The 21,352-nt window shown below is 35.7% G+C and overlaps 1 pseudogene; it reads right to left on the bottom strand.

The window, feature by feature from the left end:
• The window catches only part of LOC124231533 (ubiquitin-conjugating enzyme E2 J2-like), a 71,379-nt pseudogene extending 52,569 nt beyond the window's left edge, over positions 1-18,810 (bottom strand).
• Between the last annotated feature and the right edge of the window lie 2,542 nt (positions 18,811-21,352).

A 21,352-nucleotide genomic window follows, 5' to 3' on the forward strand; every position in this document is an offset into this window, starting at 1 on the left:
TTAGTGGTTTCATGCCAGAAAGTTTCTGGGAATAAAAATCAAAGTCGTGTGTTTGAATTCTTGCCAAGATATGATATTGTAATGCAGATGGCACCCTCGCACAGTAGCCTGGTGTTCATCCCGTTGCCGTCCTGAAAAATGAGCACAGAAAGAGTAAATGAAATTTGATTAGCAAATCTTCTCTTTTTAAACAGATGTTGTGCCCAATATAAATTATTCTTTTAGAATTTCTAACATATGCCAAAGTATTTATCACAGATTAACTGCATGAACTTGCATGCTATTACCGAGCTTTCTGAGTGTGAAAATGGGTGGCTGCATTTTTCACAGTTCTAATCAAAAGACATATGAGATTATGTCATTGTAATTCAGATAAGAAAGACTGTCTTTAAAAGCCTAATAAAATACTGTATGAAAAAATTGAAGCATTTCCTAACTTGTTGTGTGATTTTTCCCTTATTCAAAGGTAATTGATGCTGAAAACTACTATTTACAATTACCAAACTTTGTATTATAAATGAGCCTTAACACTAAACATTGTCTCAGAATTGCTCAAGATATTTATACTTCTCCTCCTTTTACTCCTGATTGTCCCATATCCTTCACAAATGAGGTCCTTAGTCTCTGAAATTTCCTAGTACATTGTATTTGAATTAATTGTTTTATCTTATTGACTTGTTGAAAATTGTCAAGTATATACTTCCAAATAAAGCTGAAAGTTACTAAGCATCAGATAGTCTGAAACATATCAATGAAAATAGAGTATTTTAAATGAGTTTATCTGCTTTCAATGCTATTTTATGTCTCATTGAAGACATGAGAATGTGCACAGGGCGAAGGAATAATTTCCCTATATCAATATTAATATTTTGCCCATGTTACTATTGAAATTAACTTCTTATCTTAAATTTAAAGTTTTAAAACCTGAGCACCAAGTGTTCTATACCATTAGAGAGAAATGGGCTAGCTATTCACATTAAATATCGCTTGTTTTGTTGGTGTGACATGTAAGATAACTTCTAATTTTTGGCTCAAACCAGAACAGGCAAATACAAAGGGAAAATATGTTTTCTCACTAGCTTATTCTGTAGTGATTTTCTTTGTTTTTAAAGAAAATCAAACTAGAAAAAATCAATTGTCAGAATTACATGGCTTCCATATAAATTCTGGGTTGAGACTGGTGAGGTTATAGTTACCATGGTAACAGAAGTGTGCTCTTTAAACAATTTCTATCCTAACTACTCTTCTACTTATACTGAGTGATTTCTTCAAAAATAGGACTCATGGGGGTGTAGTTATGTGAAATTGTATTCCTTATAAGGATGCATATCCATATAATTTGTTAGGAGTAACTCCAGCATATGGAGGTTAATTAGATATAAATGTTGCCAACATGAATTTTAAATGTGCAGTATTACCCCAGTAAGTGGCCAAGAATGGAGAAATGTAAAATGAAGAAATGTCCTAAAAAGAGAACTCAGAGGACACTGGAACTGATGCAGACATCTTTTGGATTTATGAATCGATATGGAAACATCGTTCAGAAAGTGTGGAGACATTAAAGAAATTTATTTTGTATGTTAGACTTTTTGCAGGTCGAAATGGGTGTCTCATGTTTAGCAAATTGCTTCAAAAAGGCAGATAGTGATGACTTTCCTTTTCCAATGTTTAAACATATAAGGTTCAACTTTGTATCATCCTTAAGACAATAACTTTCACACCACTTTCATTACCTTCCCCCCGATATTTAAGATATGGACAAATTAACTATCTTATAACTTTGAATTTGATATTTTTATTTTCCTCTAATTTCAAGAAAAAGTTACTTTCAAAACATTTCTTTTCTCTCACGTATGAAAATGTTATTGTTTACCCACCCAAATGTGGCTGTTTTCCACTTATAGTGTTTTGCTGGGCCAGTTGGTAAAATATAAAGCTTTTCTATATAAAAAGGAATGGATCTGGAATCAAAAATCCATCACTTACCACATAGGTGATTTGAGGCAAATCACTCAAACTTTCTGATACTTCCTTTCTTTCCCTCTAGTATTGGGATAACAATAATAGCTAACCACTTTGCTTTATCGTTATGCCAGCTAAAACTAAATGTGAGAGTTGTATGAGTCAGACCGGGCTGCTGTAATAAAGTATCACAGACTGGATGGCTTGAACAAGAGAAATGTATTTGCTCACAAATCTTGAGGCTGCAAATCCAAGCACAAGATGCTATCAGACTTCGTGTCTGGTTAGGTCTCTCTTTCTGGCTTCCAGAGAGCCACCTTCCTGCTATGTCCTCACATGACATTTATTCTGTGCACCTGTGGAGAGAGAGATCTCTGGTCCTCTTCCCCTTCTTATAATGGCATCCATCCTATCGGATTAAGGCCCCATCCTTATGACTTCATTTAATCTTTGTTATCTTCTTATAAGTCCTCTTTCCAATGCAGTCATATTCAGTGTTAGGGTTACAACATACGAATTTGAGAGGAAGGGACACAATTCAGTCCATAAAACAGTGCTTTGCAAAGTGCAAATTACGGAATAGATATTGATGACTTATGATTTCTGTTTGCTTTTTCTTGTTATGGGAGTACCTCCCGTATGAAATGACTGACTAGCGTTACACCTTCATCCAAACCAACTAGTCCACCAAAGTAATGAACTATATATACCATCTATGTTTTTAATATATGTTCTAATAAACTGATCTGACTAGACCACTTTAAACAAAGGAAATGGAAAGTCTCACACTTTTTAAAATGTCTGTTTAAGAGCAGTAGCTCTTTATCATTTTAGAGTAATGGTATTTCCCATTTAATGTTTCTTCTCTTGATTACCAGCTGAGTTATACTCAGTAACTACAACTAGTTATATTGTCATCAGTTCACTTTCCTCCAGCTTAAGTGACTCTTACATTTCAGATTTATTTCACAGGTTGCATCCACAACCTTTGACCAGGTATCTGGTACATGGTGGCTCATGAACCAGAATTATAATTTACTTTTTAATGTAAGTAGAGAAGATATGTGTCACCAGGTATAAGGGAAACATAGAGATCACTACTAGGTCTGTGCTTTGGGGCTAACACCCTTCCCCCTATATCACTGGAGTAGAAAGAGCTGCTGCCAGGGCACTCAAGGCCTGGATGGTTTCCACCACAATCCTGCCCCACAGACATGAACTTGCCATTTTATGGGACATTATGGTTCCATTATAAATAGAACTCAGAATTCTACAGTATGCAAAACCACTTTTATTTTACTTATTTATATCATTTATGGAAGTCACAGTGGTTTATAACATTATATAAATTTCAGGCTCACACCACTATATTTTGACTTCTGTATTGACTGCATCATGTTCACCACCAAAAGTCTGTTTGCCATCTGTCACTGTACATGTATGCCTCTTTACCTCTTTGTCCCTTTCCCTACCTCCTTTCCCTCTGGAAGAAAAAAACAAACTTATAGATGAAGGGAACAGATTAGTAGTTGCAGAAGGCAGAGGTATGGGGTTGGGTAAAATGGGTGAACATGGTCAAAAGGTACTAACTTCCAATATAAAATAAATAACACATGAGGATATAACATATAGCATTGTGATTACAGTTAATAATACTGTATTGTATATTTGTAAGTTGCTAGGAGAGTAGAATTTAGAAGTTCTCATCACAAGAAAAAAAGTTGTAACTATGTGTAGTGATAGATATTAACTGGACATTGTGGTGACCATTTTACAATAGATGCAAATATTGAGTCATTATGTTGTACACCTGAAACTATACATAATGTTATATGTCAATCATATCTTGGTTAAAAAAAAACATTTTTAAGCATGAAAACTTTTATTTTCTCCCACCTATATCTATAAGTATATTCAAGTCCAGCCAAATCATGTCTTTGTGTAGAAATATCTACTGGGTAGAGTGCTACTGTTCTAAATATCTGGGAGATAATGTGACCTTGAGGAAATGCATTTCCTGTCATTGAGAAGTCAATCTACAGAGGATGCAGCAATTGCCGTGACATGACTAACCTGCCATATGATAGAAACTTGATGACGATAAATGACTATGGAAAAAATTAATTTGGGGGGTAATGAATCATCATAAGCTTTACATCAGAAGGTAAAGACCATATCCTTATAACTCCTTGTAAAGTTATGAGTACAGGTTATAATGCAACTGAACTTCTTTGATATTGAACCGACAGAAAGCATAATTGAATGAATACTAAGAGCACACAAGATAGAGTTTACACTATGGTATTTTAAGTCATACTATTCAACTTTTTTCTCCTCGATGTTTTAATTAAAAAGGAATGTACCAGCATAAGAATAAACCACATTCATGTTTGTTTCTAACTTGATTCTATTTCATTATGGTTTAATGAGGAACGTGTTAAAACATGTTAGAAAGCAGTAAGAAGATATATATATATTTTAAATCTAAAACATTTTTGGAAACTAAACCTGAAACTATAACAGCAGCAAGTTCTCTTCCATTTTGTACCATTTTGACACATCGTTTAGTTGAATTTTCCTTCTTCTTGGTTGTTTGCACCATTCTCTGCTCTGCATGTAGTGATGATAACATCTGGGAGAGTTAGCCTGCTCTACGTTTGTCTATAAACCCACCTTTTCACTTACACCGTTGCTCTTTTATAGCATTTGGAGTATACGTTTTTAAGGGTTTTTGGATATTTCATTATTTAGTCAGCAGGTTGGTAGGAAAAAGAAAAGAGCCATATGTTCCTTAAATTGAGAGAACATTTTGTAAGAAATCAAAATAGGAAAAAGAAAATGATATATTTTAAATTGATTTCAAGTTATGATGTCTTTTGAAACAAACATTAAAAACTCCCCAAGGTAATAAATATTGTGGCAAATGTATATTTAAAAATTAGATGTGGCTGTTAGTCACACCTTTGAAAAAATTAACTATTTTCTTGTACCAAGTATTGTACCCACACAAACTGTGTCTTCATGGGTAAAATTTATATCAATCTATATGTTAAAACATATTTATGACAACCATTTATATTGAAATAGAATATTGAAGACTAAAAAACAATTTACATGCAAAATCATTTCAACCCTGAAAAAATAATATCTATTATGTATTTTGTCTAAAATTATGAAATAATATGAATAAATCACAGGGATTATATTTGTGCTAAACTTAAATACTTAGCATCTAAACTTGAGAAGCATGTTTAAATATTGTGCCCATTATTTAAATTAAAAAAACTATCTTAGGAATATAAATTTAAATATTTGTGTGAAACAATGGCATGTCATGTGTATTTTTCATCTGGCGTTTTAACCATAAATATCTTTTAAATGATTCAGCCAATTCATGCCCTAATCTCGATACCACATTCTTTTCTTACATCTTCAATATAGGTTTACTATGTCAAATACCAAGAAACGATGCTTCTTTTGACTAAAATTTGTCAATATATTATGGATTTTGTCCCCATTACCAGATGGATCCCAGAATCAGTTCTATTGATAAAAACCAACTACAATATTTGGCTAGTGAAAGTCCAGGGCTAATTTTTATGAACTAATCCTCTAACTTCACCTTAATACACCTCTGTGGATCTAGGACAGAAGAGAATATTATGTTAGAGTTTACTAATGATTAGTCCAGATCCCCGCTGGGACTGGAAATAGTCCACGAAGTCTACCCAAACCAGGACACTAGCATCGTTTTAGAACCTTCTCCCAGAATACACAATCTCCCTTAAAATCAAATTCCTGTTAGTCACTGGCTACAGAACTGCTCTAAATTGTTCAAACATTCTGAAGAGATGGCCCTAGATAGAACACTCTTAAGAGACTGACCCCTTTCGTCCTAAGGGTGTTGTGCTTTTCATGCTGGTACCTGTCACCAGCAGGCAGTGTTACAAGTGGGTGGTGGATGTCCAGCTTTCACACTGGACCTGGATATCTGAAAAAAAGTTCAACAATTTAATCATTTAGCTATTCATTCATAAATTAATATATAACTAGGTGACTGTTCTCACATCAGAGTTGTCGGCTTAGTGTCAATATCTCCAGCATCTTGGATAGTGGCTAACATAAAATAGAGAATCGATTTGAATGATTATAAAAGGGAATAAACAAGGTTAAGAAAACAAAATAATCCTTGAAGCAAAATATCAAGAAATAGAAATAGTGTGATGGCTAATTTTATGTGTCACCTTGCCTGGGCAACAGGATGTCCAGATGTCTGGTGATTTCTGGGTGTGTCTGTGAGGATGTTTCTGGGAGAGGTTAGCATTTGAACTGGTGAAATGAGTAAAGCAAATGGCCCTCCCCAATGTGGTTGGGCATCATGCAATCCATTGAGGGCCTGAGCAGAACAGAAAGGCAAAAAGACTGAAACAGGTTGAATTCTCCCTCTGGCTAAGTGAGCCGGCACACAGGTCTTCTGCCCTCAGCACTCCTGATTCTCAGGCTTTCAGACTCAGGCTAGAATCTACGTCATCAGCCCTATGGCCCTCAGGCCTTCGAACTAGACTGCTGACATTCTTGGGTCTTCAGCTTACAGATGCCAGGTAGTGGGACTTCTCAGCCTCTATAATTGTGTGAGTCAATTCCTCATAATGGATCATATATATATATTTATATATAATATTCTCTTAGTTCTGTTTCTGATAATGTTGATGTTATCAATGTTTTATTTTTCATTTTTTGTTTTCCTCTCAATATTCCTACCATTCTGTCTGCCACACAAGGTTCTACTCACTGAAGAGCAACCCTAGAATTTGACTTGTCCAGAAAAATAGGTGTTACATATTCAATGAAAAATACGTATCAAATGAAGTCATGGGATCATAGCCTCAATATTTTTCTTTACAATATCTTATACATTTTTCTTTATAATATCTTATGCTTTGAGCTGCTGATTTTCCTAGCTTCTAGTCTTATAACTTACATACCTCTAATTAGATCACTTTTTTTAGTGATCAGGATTACTTTGAAGGCCTTAACCTTAGTTTAGTACTTCTTGTTACATTCTGTTCTGCTTACTTTTGGTGTAAAAATAGAGAAAAACATATTTTAATTACTGGAAATTCTATCAGTACTATATTAATTTAAAATACATATATTCCCAGGAATATTTTGAATGATTTTATTGTTTCAGCACGTTTAACAGATATTCAGGGAGAATGTACTGCATATGATGCATTTTTGTAGATTGTGGAGAAAAATTATTGAGGAAGATAAACACAGATCCTGCCCTCATGGACTAGGTAAGACAGAAAAATATGTATTTTTTTAAGTTAAAAATCGATTTGGAGGTCATGGGGAATCCATCTTCAGCCATTAAAGAGTAATTGGTGCCGGATTTGCCTTCTTTCCATTCAACAACGACAATAATAAAGCAGGGCAAAATATGAAGCAACTAGTTTCAGGCACAAGACAGTAGGCAGCACAGCCCTGGACTCTTTGAGAGAACAGAAATCCTGAGGTGAGGTGCATGCTCACCTGGCTTTCTGTCAGGGTAAGGTGGAGCCCAAGCAGAGTATAGTGGTCTCACTGAGTTGTGAAGGCAAAACTTACTGTTTGGGGCTGCTTAATTTGCTGGAATTTGTAGGTTAGTGTATTCAAGAGGACAGAGCTGAGTGGGGTTGGGGGATGGCATTCTGTATGGGTTTCCCTGCCGGTCGTGATGCACATTCAGTGCAAGATTTCACAACACATAACAGAGAGCAGCTGCTGTGAGATGTAGAGATGAAAGGTCAGGCATTTCAGAAAAATGCTGAAATTCTAAACCATTCAGCATGGGGAGACTTCACAAAGCATCTGAGAAATTCAGTTGAGCCTCTGGAAAGACCATACTTTAGGAAAACGGATAGTAAGTAAGTGCTAGCAACTAGGACTGACGTTAGAAAGGAAGTATTCCTGTTCTAAAAATAAAATCAAGACTTTTAGCAGTAAAAGGATGCAGCAGTAATATACCTGTCTGGAAGAACAAAATTCAGTACTCTTTAAAAGAAGACAAACGTATACAATGTATAAATCGTCATGTTCAGTATACAAATATGACATACAAAAAAGCAGATGTTGATCACTAGATCTAATAACTTTTATTGACTCCTCATGATTTTCCATTTATTATGTCATTTGCAAATAACAAAGTTTTATTTCTCTTTTTTCATGCCTTATTGAAAGGGCCAGATGAAGTAGTACACCATTCTCTCTTGTAGAATGAGATTTTTTAAAGAACATGTATTGTAATCATCACAACCACCATTAAAAGTGATTCAAAAAGATATAGGTGAAAAGCCTTGAAATAAATAAACTGGTATATCTGTGTCTATATGTGTCTCTATCTATATATTCAAATACGACAAAGCAATTTTTAAAAAGTCAAAGGAAGGAGAGGAAAGGAAAGACATGAGGCAAGTACGAAACAAAGAGCAAGAGGTGGCTTTAAATTCAAATATCTCAATAATTATCTTAAAGTTAAAATATAACCACTGCCTATATGCCGTCTACAAGAAGTGTACTTTAAGTATGGAGACACAGGAGGATTGAAAGTAAAAAAGTGGGAAAAGATATACCATGCAATCCTTAAAAATGAAAAAATTTAAGTGACTGTATTTATATCGAAGAACATAGTTGTCAAGATAAAGAGTACTAGTTAAGATTTAAAAAGTGGAATTTCATTGTGAAGAAAAGGAAACATTTATGAAGAATATGTAAGAGTTCTAAGGTGAATTCATCTAGTGAAAGAGCTTCAAAATATATGAAAGAAAATCACATAGTATTAAAGGAAGAGAAAGAAACTTGCAATCACAGAGATTTACCTCCATTGTCTCGGTGATTAATAGAACAAATAGACTAAATAATTACTAAGGACATAAAAGATTTGAACAAAACTGCTGGCTAACTTTATTAAGCAAACTTTATTAAACACAATACTCAACACTTGTAGAAAAACGTTCAACAAGATAGGTAATATTTTGAGCCATAGAAAAAATTTCAAATGATTAGAATTTGAGATTAGGGTAAAAAGGTCTTAGGATACAAGGTCAACATACTGAGAGTCATTCTACTCCTAAATAGTTAGTTGCAGCCTCAAATTGGAAAATAAAATAAAAATTCAATTTACAAAAACATCAAATATGACAATAAGGATGAATTTAACAAAGGACATGTGTAAATCTTCCACTGAAAATTATAAAACATTGGAGATAAAAGTTAAAAATATATAAATAAAGCAAAATACCATCATTATTAGTTGAAGACAATATATTTGTAATGTTGACTGTCCTCAAATTGATCTATAGTCATAACACAACTTCAATCCAAATTCAAGCAAGCTATTTCACACACATCAAAAAGGCAATTCTAAAATTTATAGAGAAAACAAAGTAAGAAGTCTGGGCAAGATCATCTTGAGAAAAAGTATGAAGTTGGAGGACTCATATCACTGGCTTCAAGACTTGTTGTAAAGCAGAAATAATTAAGATAGGGGCTAGCCCAGTGGTGTAGTGATTCAGTTTGCACACTCCACTATGGCAGCCTGGGATTCACAAGTTCAGATCCTGGGTGCAGACCTAGCACCACTCATCAAGCCACGCTGTGGCAGCATCCCACATACGAAATAGAGGAAGATTGGCACAGACATTAGCTCAGGGCCACTCTTGCTCACCAAAAAAATAAATAAATAAATAAAAAATTCAAGACAGTAGTTTCAGCATTGGAATAGACAAATAGATCAAACTAAAATATTAGAGGCTGTGAAAGTCTTTAAACAAGGAGGCCGTTAGCCTGAGGTGGCTCTCACACTCTGGTAGCCTATGTAGGAAACCAAAACCTAAGCTAGTGTCAATGCACTCAACTGCTAGAAAATGAAATTTAAAAATACCCAATCACAACTAACTAGGCTTTCTCAAATAAGGCAACTGCTTAAACTGGAACCAGTCATATATGTTCCCTGCTTTGTTTCTGCATCTTCTCTAAAAAACAGTATCCCACACCATGCATAAATGAATGCAAAGGAATTTATAGATCTAAACATGAAAGCTAAAACTATATAAAGCTATTACAAGAAAACATAGGAGAGGGCCCAGCCTGGTGGCGCAGTGGTTAAGTTCTCACGTTCCGCTTCAGCGGCCTGGGGTTCACCAGTTCGGATCCCGGGTGTGCACACGGCACCACTTGGCACGCCATGCTGTGGTAGGCGTCCCACATATAAAATAGAGGAAGATGGGCATGCATGTTAGCTCAGGGTCAGTCTTCCTCATCAAAAAGAGGAGAATTGGCAACAGTTAGCTCAGGGCTAATCTTCCTCAAAAAAAAAAAAAGAAAAAGAAAACATAGGAGAATTTATTCATAACCTTGGGTTGGGCTTGTATTCAGCACATATAAAGAAATCCTTCAAATCAATAACAAAAAAAGACATTTAAGCCAGTATGATGTTGGCAAAAGACAAACTCACAAAGGAAAATATCCAAAGGCCTCAAAAGTGTATGAAAATGTGTTCAACATCATTAATCTTCATCAAGCAGCCGGGGATGTGATAGACCAACTCCACATTCACTATAATGACTAAAATTAAAAAGACTGGCAACACCAATCTTTGGTGTGGGTGTGAAGGAACCAGGACGCTCATTCATTCACTGTTTGGAGCTGAGGCAAAGTAGCTCAAACATTTTGTCTTTCTTTCTTTTTTGTTTTTTTTTAAGTGTGTACCTAGCCTTATGGCCTGACAATTTCACTCTTAGATGTTTACCTAAGAAATTTTTTTTAAATGTCAGTAGAAGATTTGTACAAGAATGTTTATAGAGGCTTTATTCAAAGACATAGAAGGGTCATATTCAAACACATGTGAAATAAACTAAGGATCATGAGAAAGAGACAAAATTTAATAATCAAAAAGAAGAGCAAAATTACAGAAGGAAATACTGCCTGAGGAAAACTGCAGAAACTGAGAGCAAAACTCAGCTCTGAGGTTTCCAGTAGCCAGGAAAAAATATAAATATAATGAGCTACATTGTTATTATTGTTTATCAGAAGAAATGATGCTTACAAAGAAGATAATGTTAACTATTTTCTGGAATCAAATTCTACATATGATATTAAACAATATAAAGAATGGTAACTTGAATAATTTTGCATCAAGCCCAGAGTCATTACTCTTAAAACTACTTCTTAAATTTTCCATTAGTAAAAGATGAGAACATGATATTAAATCACAATTTACCAATAGAATTCCATAAGGATTCAGAATTCTCTGGTTTAGGGTTTTGTTGTGATTTAATTTAATATAAGAATAATATTGGATTCACTGGCATGTATCTCTTACCTCTTACTAACAGCTCTAGATCCCACTCAAATCGAAAGAAAATAGCTCACTTGAACGAAGGCATCCACATGTAAAGAGGTACTCACTTGTATATAAATCATTGCAATAGTAAAGATTTTTGTTTGTCCTCTAGACTTTCTCTCTCACAGAGGTATTTAGCTTACTTCCAGCTGGATAGTAATCCCATGGAATATCCTTGTCTGTATGATTTTTCCATGTTTATTTCATAGCTTTCTAGGTGTTTCCCTTCAAACCGTAGTGTTGTCTAATTGTACATTGTTGGAATGTGTCAATCTTCTTCTTGGCCAGTCACATGGAGCTCTGGTTTGATATGTACATGTATTCAAAACTTACCTCTCCAACCAGCCTCAAACACATAACTGCAGACTCAAAACACTACAAAATATATTTGCAATCAAGTAATGCTTCAAACTCAAAATGTCCAGTGTTGAAGTACCTCAGATATCTGTAATCAAAATATTAATGCCACGTATTGAAGTACCTCAAACCCAAAATATTCAAAGTGAAATCATCAAAACTGTTTATCCTCCTTTATTCACCTCTACAGTAAATGATAGTGCATTGTTCTTCAAACAAGAAACATTGGATTGTAGATGTTTAAAAATATATATATAAATCATCTCTTCATTTTGGCACTTCTCCTACTGCCCTACATCAAACTTTTATTATAGAAAGGACCTAAGAACTTGTCTTTAGAATCAAACCTGAGACACAGCCAGAATTTGAGATCACATCACATTCTCTTAAATAGGAAGGATATAACATAAAATTCAGAATAGAATGAAGGGATCAATAGTTGAATCCAAATCAGTGATAAAGGAAGCTGGGTGAGGAGCTGAGGTCTCAGGGAATTGTATGGCAGAATGAGAAATGTTGATGCTTCAGCACAGGCACCGTGTGCTGCGAGACCCCTACCCTGATACAGCATGGGCTGGCAGCTCCCCCATCGGGTCTATTAAAGGAAGTTTCAACTTGACTCTTATAATCATTAAAAATATCTCCTTGGATTTCTGCAGGTCCAAATTTTTTATCCCGATCAAATACTCTGGACTATAAGCAATTTCAGCCCACCAAGAAAGCTAACCTAATTCAATTGGGAGAGTTAAAAAAAGTTGTTTGGGGTAGTAAAATAATTTTCTCCCTGGGTTATTGTCTTTAACACTGGAAAATTTAAAGTTAAAAATAAATAAAATCTTTATAATGATATTTTAAGTAATTTATTCATTTTAGGAATTATCTATACATATATTTTTAATCATTTAGCATCATAAGAGATTCAAGCCCAGAGAGTATCAAATAAGTTACTATATAAATCAAATTTGAAACATTAGCAAGTAGTAGATTCAAACTTCAGCTTTCAAATTTAAAGAAGATAATGTAAAAATTTAGCTAAAAAACTAAATTTTTAAATAACATTGGCATGTTCAGAAAGCATAAGATTAACCATATTTACATGTTTAATTTATTAGATTTGTACATGGGAAGGCTTTGTTTATAGGTGTTTAACAATCTATTATATTTGTAAATGTATTTTAAAATATTTTTTAGTTTAATTATAGAAACTTTATAAGCTCTTAAATATGCTTGCTAACATTTACTAGAATTACATATAGTGTAAGTTTTTAAAGAAATAAAAATATATAAAAGCAAACTTCCTAATTTTTTCATTTCAGTAAAGTCAATATTAACTTTTAAATTATTTTTTTCTTTTTCTGGTGAGGAAGACTGGCCCTGAGCTAACATCTGTGCCAATCTTCCTCTATTTTATGTGGGATGCTGCCACAGCATGGCTTGACGAGTGGTGTTAGGTCCACATTCAGGATCCGAACCTGCAGACTCTGGGCCACTGAAACAGAGCACACGAACTCAACCATTACTCTAGCCACCAGGCCACCCCCTAAATTTTAAAACTTTTGATGTCTAATTTTTTTGTGCAGTTAATAAACTGAGTTCAAGGATACCACAAAGCTTGCATTTGTACCTCTTTTTTTTTTAATTTGAATTGTTTCTATCGTCTTCATAGTGTTCTCCCTCTTGGCAGTTTTGTAGCCATTGTATCCTTTCTCCATTCAGTAGGCAGAAACAGTCTTCTGCTTAAAACAATTTAATCCCTTGTCCCTAACTACATCAGTAACTCAAGAACCCCCATGGTAGTTATGAATGAATTTAAATGCACCATCTGTGGACTCAAGTCTCCACACACACACAAAATATATACACACACACACACACACACACACACAGATATATATATATATACACACACGTGTGTGTAAGTAAAAAATACATTTTTCTAGCAAGGGAGACCAAAATTTTAATGAGATTCTCAAAGGAAAAAGACAAAAATGTAAGAATCACTGATCCGAGTCTGAGTCCTTAAGTTTCATAGAAAAATGCTCATGTTCTCAAATGTCTTTAGCTTATTTCTGAACCCTTCCCCTACTCATTCTTGACTCCCAATACAGTCATGAGTCACTTAACGAGGGGGATAAGTTCTGAGAAATGCATGGTTAGGTGGTTTTGCCATTGTGAGGACATTATGGAGTGTACTTACACAAACCTAGATCATATGGTCTACTACATTCCGAGGCTGTGTGGTACTAATCTTATGGGATCACTGTCATCTATTCTGTCAGTTGTTGACAAAACATCGTTTTGTGGCACATGACTTTAATACTGTAATTGGTGTTTTCTCCATACTCTGTGCTACTATACAACTGTGTTATTTGCTTGTATGTTTCTACTTTCTTACCATTTCTTAGGATTCGTTGTCTTGCTGCCTCTTTCTCGATCATCCTGTGGACCAATCTCAGAGGCAATGTCCTTGAGAAAATTCCTTCCTGGATCTCATATGGAATCAATTGACCTTCATTATGCTTTCAAAGCACCTTGTAAGTACCTAAGTGTTAAAATTTTCTACATGTCATTACAATTACCTGTTTTCATTTATGCATATTGCTAGGCTTTAAGCCCCTTTAGTGTTTTTCTAAATGTTACTTAGCTTTATTACTGGCATAGAGCACAGTGAAAGTCCTCCCTAAAGTCTATTTTATTTGAATGAGTGGACTCTTGAATAGCGGTCCCCTATTCAGCCAAGCGAATACAAACTGACAGCAGAAATAAATTTCCTATGGCCAAGAACTTGTTTCAAAAGTATTGATGTATTTTATTGAATCTTTGCCTTTATCCATTCACCTCTCCCCAACACCTAAGAAGGGCCACTACCTCAGAAAGAGCAAGTCAAGCAGCAGGCTAAATAGATTCTTCTGAATGCTGGCTCAGTCTAGGGATCCAGTGAGGGTAGCAGGTAATCCAGCCACTCCCTGGACTAACCACACTGCGCCTGATGAATCAGCAGAAGGAAGGACAGGTCAGAATTACCTAGTAGTTCTCTCTTTTCCTCAAGGATGCAGGTTTAAATTTATCCTTCTGTTCGTAAATCACATTCTTTCCTTGATGATCACAGACCCCATCTAAACTATTCCTTTGCCTTCCCACAAAGGCGCAACTAACTAACGCATGTTTTTACCTACTGGTCACCTCATTTGCCTATGATGGTTCCTTTTATCATTAGAGGAACTCAAATTCAAACCACGATGAGATACCACCACACACCTGTGAGATTAGTAAGACGGAAAAAAAGAGAACAGCAAAGCTTTCAATTCAAAGTGCTGGCAAGGATGTGGATCAGTGGTAACTCTCCTAAATTGCTGGTGGGAGGGTAAATATTATAGCCACTTTGGAAAATGGTCTGGAAGCTTCCCAGTGAATTTAAACATACGCTTACCATATGACCCAGAATCTCACTCCTAGGAGTCTATATAAGAGAAAATAAAGCATCTCCCCCCGAAAGCTTGGATGCTAATGTTTATAGTGTTCATAATTGCCAAAAACTGAAAACAAATGAAATGTCCATTAATTGGTGAATAGAGAAGATCTATGTTACACACACACAATGGATCATTACTCATGCATTAAAATAAATCACTACTGATACGTGAAACAACAGATGACGCTCAGATGCGTTATGCTAAGTGAAACAAGTCAGATTCTAAAGGCTACACACAGTATCATTTCATTTATATGACATCTGGGAAAAGCCAAGATCATAGTGACAGAAAACAGACCAGTTTTTGCCAGGGCCTAAGAGTGGGAAAAGTTGGTTGACTACAAAGTTATGCAAAGGAACTTGATAAAGTGGTGAAAATTCATCTTTATTGTAATGGTCGTTAGGCAACAATATGTATTTGTCAAAACTCATAGAATTTTACACCCCTAAAGGTTGACTTTCCCTCTGTGCAAATTGTACCTTAAAAAAATCTGACTTTCAAAATCTTTCTTCCATCACCTTAAAATCCATAGACTGAATCTGTGCATTAAAAAGATAGAGTTCTAAAATTCATTAAAAAATTTTAATAAAAGGTTTTTTCCTAATTTATAAAATATTTTCTTCACGAAATCTATGAAGTCTTCTTATGCTAATTTAACCAACTGATTAATACATTTCACCCTTTGTCAATTGTCAGAAAACAGCAATAACAATAACATAAAACAACATATTCTTTTTTTGCGGTGTAGGAAGATTAGCCCTGAGCTAACATCTGCCGCCAATCCTCCTCTTTTTACTGAGGAAGATTGGCCTTGAGTTAACATCTGTGCCCATCTTCCTCTGCTTTATATGTGGGACCCCTGCCCCAGCATGGCTTGCCAAGCGGTGCCTAGGTCCACACCCAGGATCCAAACCAGCAAACCCCAGGCCATCAAAGCGGAGCATATGAACTTAACTCTGCGCCACCAGGCTGGCCCCTAAACCAACATATTCTTTTCTTTTCTTTTCTTTTTTTTTTAAGAAGATTAGCCCTGAGCTAACTACTGCCAATCCTCCACTTTTTGCTGAGGAAGACTGGCCCTGAGTTAACCTCCATGCCCATCTTCCTATACTTTATACGTGGGATGCCTACCACAGCATGGCTTTTTGCCAAGCCGTGCCACGTCCACACCTGGGATCCGAACTGGCAAACCCCGGGCCAGCGAAGCAGAAAATGCACACCTAACTGCTGCGCCACTGGGCCGGCCCCTAAAACAACATATTCTTAACAAAAATATTGCTGGGGTAATTTGACATTTTCCCATTGATTTTACCTGCTATGTGGAACCCATACAGTTACACTTCACCATAATTTAATTGCACTAAATACTTAGCAACTTCTCAAAACACTATCAAAGTTCTTAGATGGCTTGTACCATATCATTGAAATTGCAAAAGGAAAATCTCTTGGTTACAACTTTTGAACATGATCTTCCAAAACGGTGATCATCAACAAATAATGATGTTCCATGTTAATTACCTTTTTTCATGCTGCTTGCTCAATGTTATTTAAACAATAGTTTTTCTTCCTCAAACACTAATTCATAAGAAATTAGTAATTTGACTATTTGATAAGCTTATTCCAAGTAGCTTTGTTTCACTGTGTGCTCATAAATGCAAACAATACACAGATTATAGGTAGATAGATGGATGAATATATAGATAGATAGATGGCTGGCCGGATATATACAGCAAAGTACAATATTTTAAAGAAATATAAAGTTCAATAATGTTCCCATGCTGAAAAGTATAGCTAGGAATGAGCGAGTGTGAGACGATAGGCCTCATTTTCCATAACTCTAAAGAACATGATCTTCTAGTTTTCTTCTATGCAAACTCTGTTGACACCTTCCCTTTTGTCAACCACCCACTTTTTATATTGTGTTCTCTCTCCTCTAGGGACTAGGTCCTTGGTCCTCTTCTCTTATTTACAAGCTCTCTGGGTGATCCCATTTTTTTTCCATTGGCTTCAAACCCCATCCATGTGCAGACGGCTGCAAAATATTTGAATCTGAGATGTGTCACATCTATAGAAACTTAAATCCACGCGAAGGTAAATGTTCCACAAGTGCCTCAAAAATAGTGTATTCAAACGTTGTAGGGCCTGGGCCTTGCTTGCTCAGCAAAAGCCCCTAGGCCCATTGCAACCATGTGTCCTTCCTGCTCCCTTCTGGGCAGGCAGCCCAGCTACTGGGATTTGTAACAATCTGGGCCTGATCAGCCTGGATCCTCCCTTGTTCCACGAGAAGAACATCATGTCTTACAGGGACACAGAGGCCCTCCATGTGAGCTACTATCCTGGGAACGCTGGTTGTATCAAGGAGAGCCCTTTGGCAAGCATGTGGCCTTCGTTCCTCTGCCTATTTAAGCAAGATTCTCTTAGGGGGCGGTTGCGGGTGTACGCAAACTTCTGTCCAGCTGGCCGCCACTGGACATTCTCCCTATAAGTAAGTCTCAGTAAACCTATATGTCGCGTTTGCAATCTCCAGGTCATTTCTTCGGTCTCTCAGCACAATACCCAGCTGTCCTAGCCCAGCTGGGCTTGTGGTGGAACAAACCTGAATTCAGGTTAGAATTAGGGAGGTAATTAGATTAACCATGTTTCTCCTAAATTCTCTATTTCAGGAAAAGGCAACTGTAGATATTCATTTGCCAACAAGAAGCAGTATCACCCTTGAGTACATGTATTTCCTCCCCTCTGTATTTGATCAGTCAGCAATCCTGCCAACGCTACATCTTAAACATCTGTAAAATTCTTCCCCTCTCCCCATCCCAAAGCAACTAATTTAGGTTCCTGTAGCCTCTTACCTGCTGCCACATCACCCTACAAATTATTCTCCCTGCCTCTGCTCTTGCTACTTCTCAATTATTCTCCACATTGCAGCCACAGTAATGTTTCAAGACTCCTCTGCCTAAATCTTTTCCATGGCTTCCTACTGTCACTCAGGATGACATGTAACTTTTCTACCATGCTTACAGGGCCCTTCAATCTCTGTTTCCTCTTTGTTTCTCTGTCTTACCTGCTTTATCTTTCTAAATCTAGCTCCGTTCATTCTGGATTACTTTTTCTTCCCTCAAAATATGTGTTCTCATTTACCTTTGGGTCACTGCACATTCTGTTCACTTTTTTTTTTTTTGCTGGGAAAGATTCACTCTGAGCTATCATCTGTTGGCAATCTTCCTCTCTCTCTCTTTTTTTTCTCCCCAAAGCCCCAGTACATACTCGTATATTTTAGTTATAAGTCCTTCTAGTTCTTCTCTGTGAACTGCCACTGTAGCATGGCTACTGACAGAAGAGCAGTGTGGTTCTGTGCCTGGGAACTGAACCTGGGCCGTCAAAGTGCAGCACGCTGAACTTTAACCTCTAGGCCTTCAGGACTGGCTTGCAGTCCGTTCCTTTGACGTACGCATGTTTTACTCCTTCTGGCATATCTACTACCGTCTTATAACTTGCCTAAAATGCCCTCATTTTTCAGATTTGCGTGTATACATCACTTCTTCTAAAAGGCGTTTTCCGATTTCTCACTACCTGTAAACCTGTATTGACAATGTCGTCCATGTTTACAATTGTCGTCTTAGTGGTCTGTTTCTCCATGTTGAGTATAAACATATACGTGTGTGTAACTAAGTTTACTCATGTCCTTTATAATTTATATTTTAATAGCAACCACTATATTTTTGACACATGCTATCAATTAATTGGCATGATTTTTAAAATATTCCTTAAAATTCCTGTGAATAACACATGAAATGGGATTGAGAAGCTTTTTGTCTAAGCTATGTCATCTTGTTCTTGATAAGAGGGAGCAAAGTATCAAATGAAATTGCATATAATAGAAACATGATCATTTACCACTGTAATTACTCTCAGCATAACAAGTGGGTGCAGGGGAAAATAATAGATTACAAGACATACTCAATGAAAACAGATTTGGGGAACTTCATAGCAAAGCTGTGGTCTTTCTGATAGTGCACAACAGACTGTATTGGAACTGTGAAACAGAAGAGATAAAGCCATCTTTCACATGGGACAATATTTGCACTGATGAGAGGCAATCAAATATTCAGGTTTTAATCAAAATTTAACACTGTCTTGTAACTTTTACAAAATACTGTTCTTGTGGTGCACTTCTTCATTTCCTCCAGTGATTTCTATAATGATATTTTCCTCAAAAAATTTGCAACCTCATCTATTTTTATGTACATACCACAATGAAATAAAGGTAATACATGACCAACTGAGCTCCCATATCCACTAAAATAAAGTGGAATACCTCAAATAAGAAATAAATAACATGTAAATCTGATGAGATATATGAACAATGAGTTATACTTAAATTCTGCAGCATCAAATTCAGAATAAGAAGGCAAAGAGACCTTTGACATTTGTGAGGAATGATGAATTCAGATCATAGATCATAACCAACAATCCTTGCAACACGTATCAACTAACTATGTGCACACATGTGCAATATAAATATCACATAAATGACATCTCAGGTGTAGTTAAAGCAATTAATGGGAAATGAACTAAGATTTAAATGCCCTTAGATTTTATTAAGAGGAATGTGCACTTCATATCTACACTAAATATTTCAAATTTAAAGAAACATTATGAATGCACTTTTGCTACACAATTATTTATAATAATTCAGTTTTCATCATTCACATTTAACTATTTTTCCATTTTCTTTGTGATTTATCTTTGACTCATGAATTATTTAGTAGTGTGTGGTTTAATTTCCAATTCTTTGAGGTTATCCTAGATAGCTTATTTTTTAATTCCCTGGTGATCAGGCAATGTACTCCGTATATTGGAATCTTTTGGATTTACTGAGACTTGTCCAATAACTGAAGTATTAGTCACTTTTGGTGAATAACACATGTGCTCTAGAAAATTTGTCTTCTCAGTCAGATGTGTTGTATAAATGTCAATCTGGTCAAGGTAACTGATAGAGTATTTCAAGTCATCTGTGGGTTTCCTGATTTTGTGCCTGGTTCTATCAAATGCAGAGAGAAAAATGTTAAAATCTTCAACTAGGTTTTTATCTATTTTTCTTTAATTCAATAAATTTCGCTTTATTTATTTATTTATTTATTTATTTTTGTGAGGAAGATTAACCCTGAGATAACATCTGCTGCCAATCCTCCTCTTTTTGCTGAGGAAGACTGGCCCTGAGCTAACATCCGTGCACATCTTCCTCTACTTTATACGTGGGACACACCACAGCATGGCTTTTGTCAAGCGGTGCCATGTCGGCACCTGGGGTGCAAATCGGCAAACCCAGGACTGCTGAGAAGCAGAACATGCGAACTTAACTCCTGCGCCACCAGGCCAGCACTCTTATTTTTAAGCGCTGTTATTAGGCCCGTATTTATGATTATTTTGTCTTCATGTTGTCTTGACCCCGTTGTAAATGTGTCTCTTTATTTCTGATTACATCCTTCACTAGAAGTCTTTTGTATCCAGTAATAACAGAGACAGTTCATTGTTCTTATGCTTAACCTCTGCATGTTTTAACTCATTCTGTCCTTCACATTCACCTGATCGGTGTTTTGGGTTTAAAATGTAAGTCTTGCATACAACATATACTAGGGTTTTATAATTTTATTCATTTTTTTTGTCTTTTAGTAAGAATCTAGACCATTATCATTTAAAGTAATAATCGATTTGATTGGATTATGTCTAGCATTTTTACTTTTTACTTCTCTCTACTTTTAGTTTCTTTTTTCTTCCTATCCTGACTTCATTTGTATAATAGAATATTCAATTAGAATTATCCTTTATCTCTTGGCATTTCAGCATTTATCTATTTGCGTTATTTTAGTTGTTGCTTTAGGGATTACAATATACATTTCTAACTTTTCACAGTCTACTTAGAGTTAATATTGTACAACTTCAGGTAAAATGTAGCAAGTGTACAGTGTGTAGGATATTTACCACCCTTCCACTTTTTATGCCATTGTTATAATTACACCTCTATTCATCATAAATCCCACAAGACAATGTTATAATCTTTACTTTAAATAGTCATTCATTTTAAGAAAAAACATAGTCTCCTATTTTTAATCAAATATTTTACATTTCCAGTGCTCTTCATCCTTTCCTGAAAATCTAAGTATCCATTTTTGTAATT

The sequence above is a fragment of the Equus quagga genome, chromosome 21 (genome assembly GCF_021613505.1).
Source record: "Equus quagga isolate Etosha38 chromosome 21, UCLA_HA_Equagga_1.0, whole genome shotgun sequence".
In the NCBI taxonomy this organism is placed as follows: Eukaryota; Metazoa; Chordata; class Mammalia; order Perissodactyla; family Equidae; genus Equus; species Equus quagga.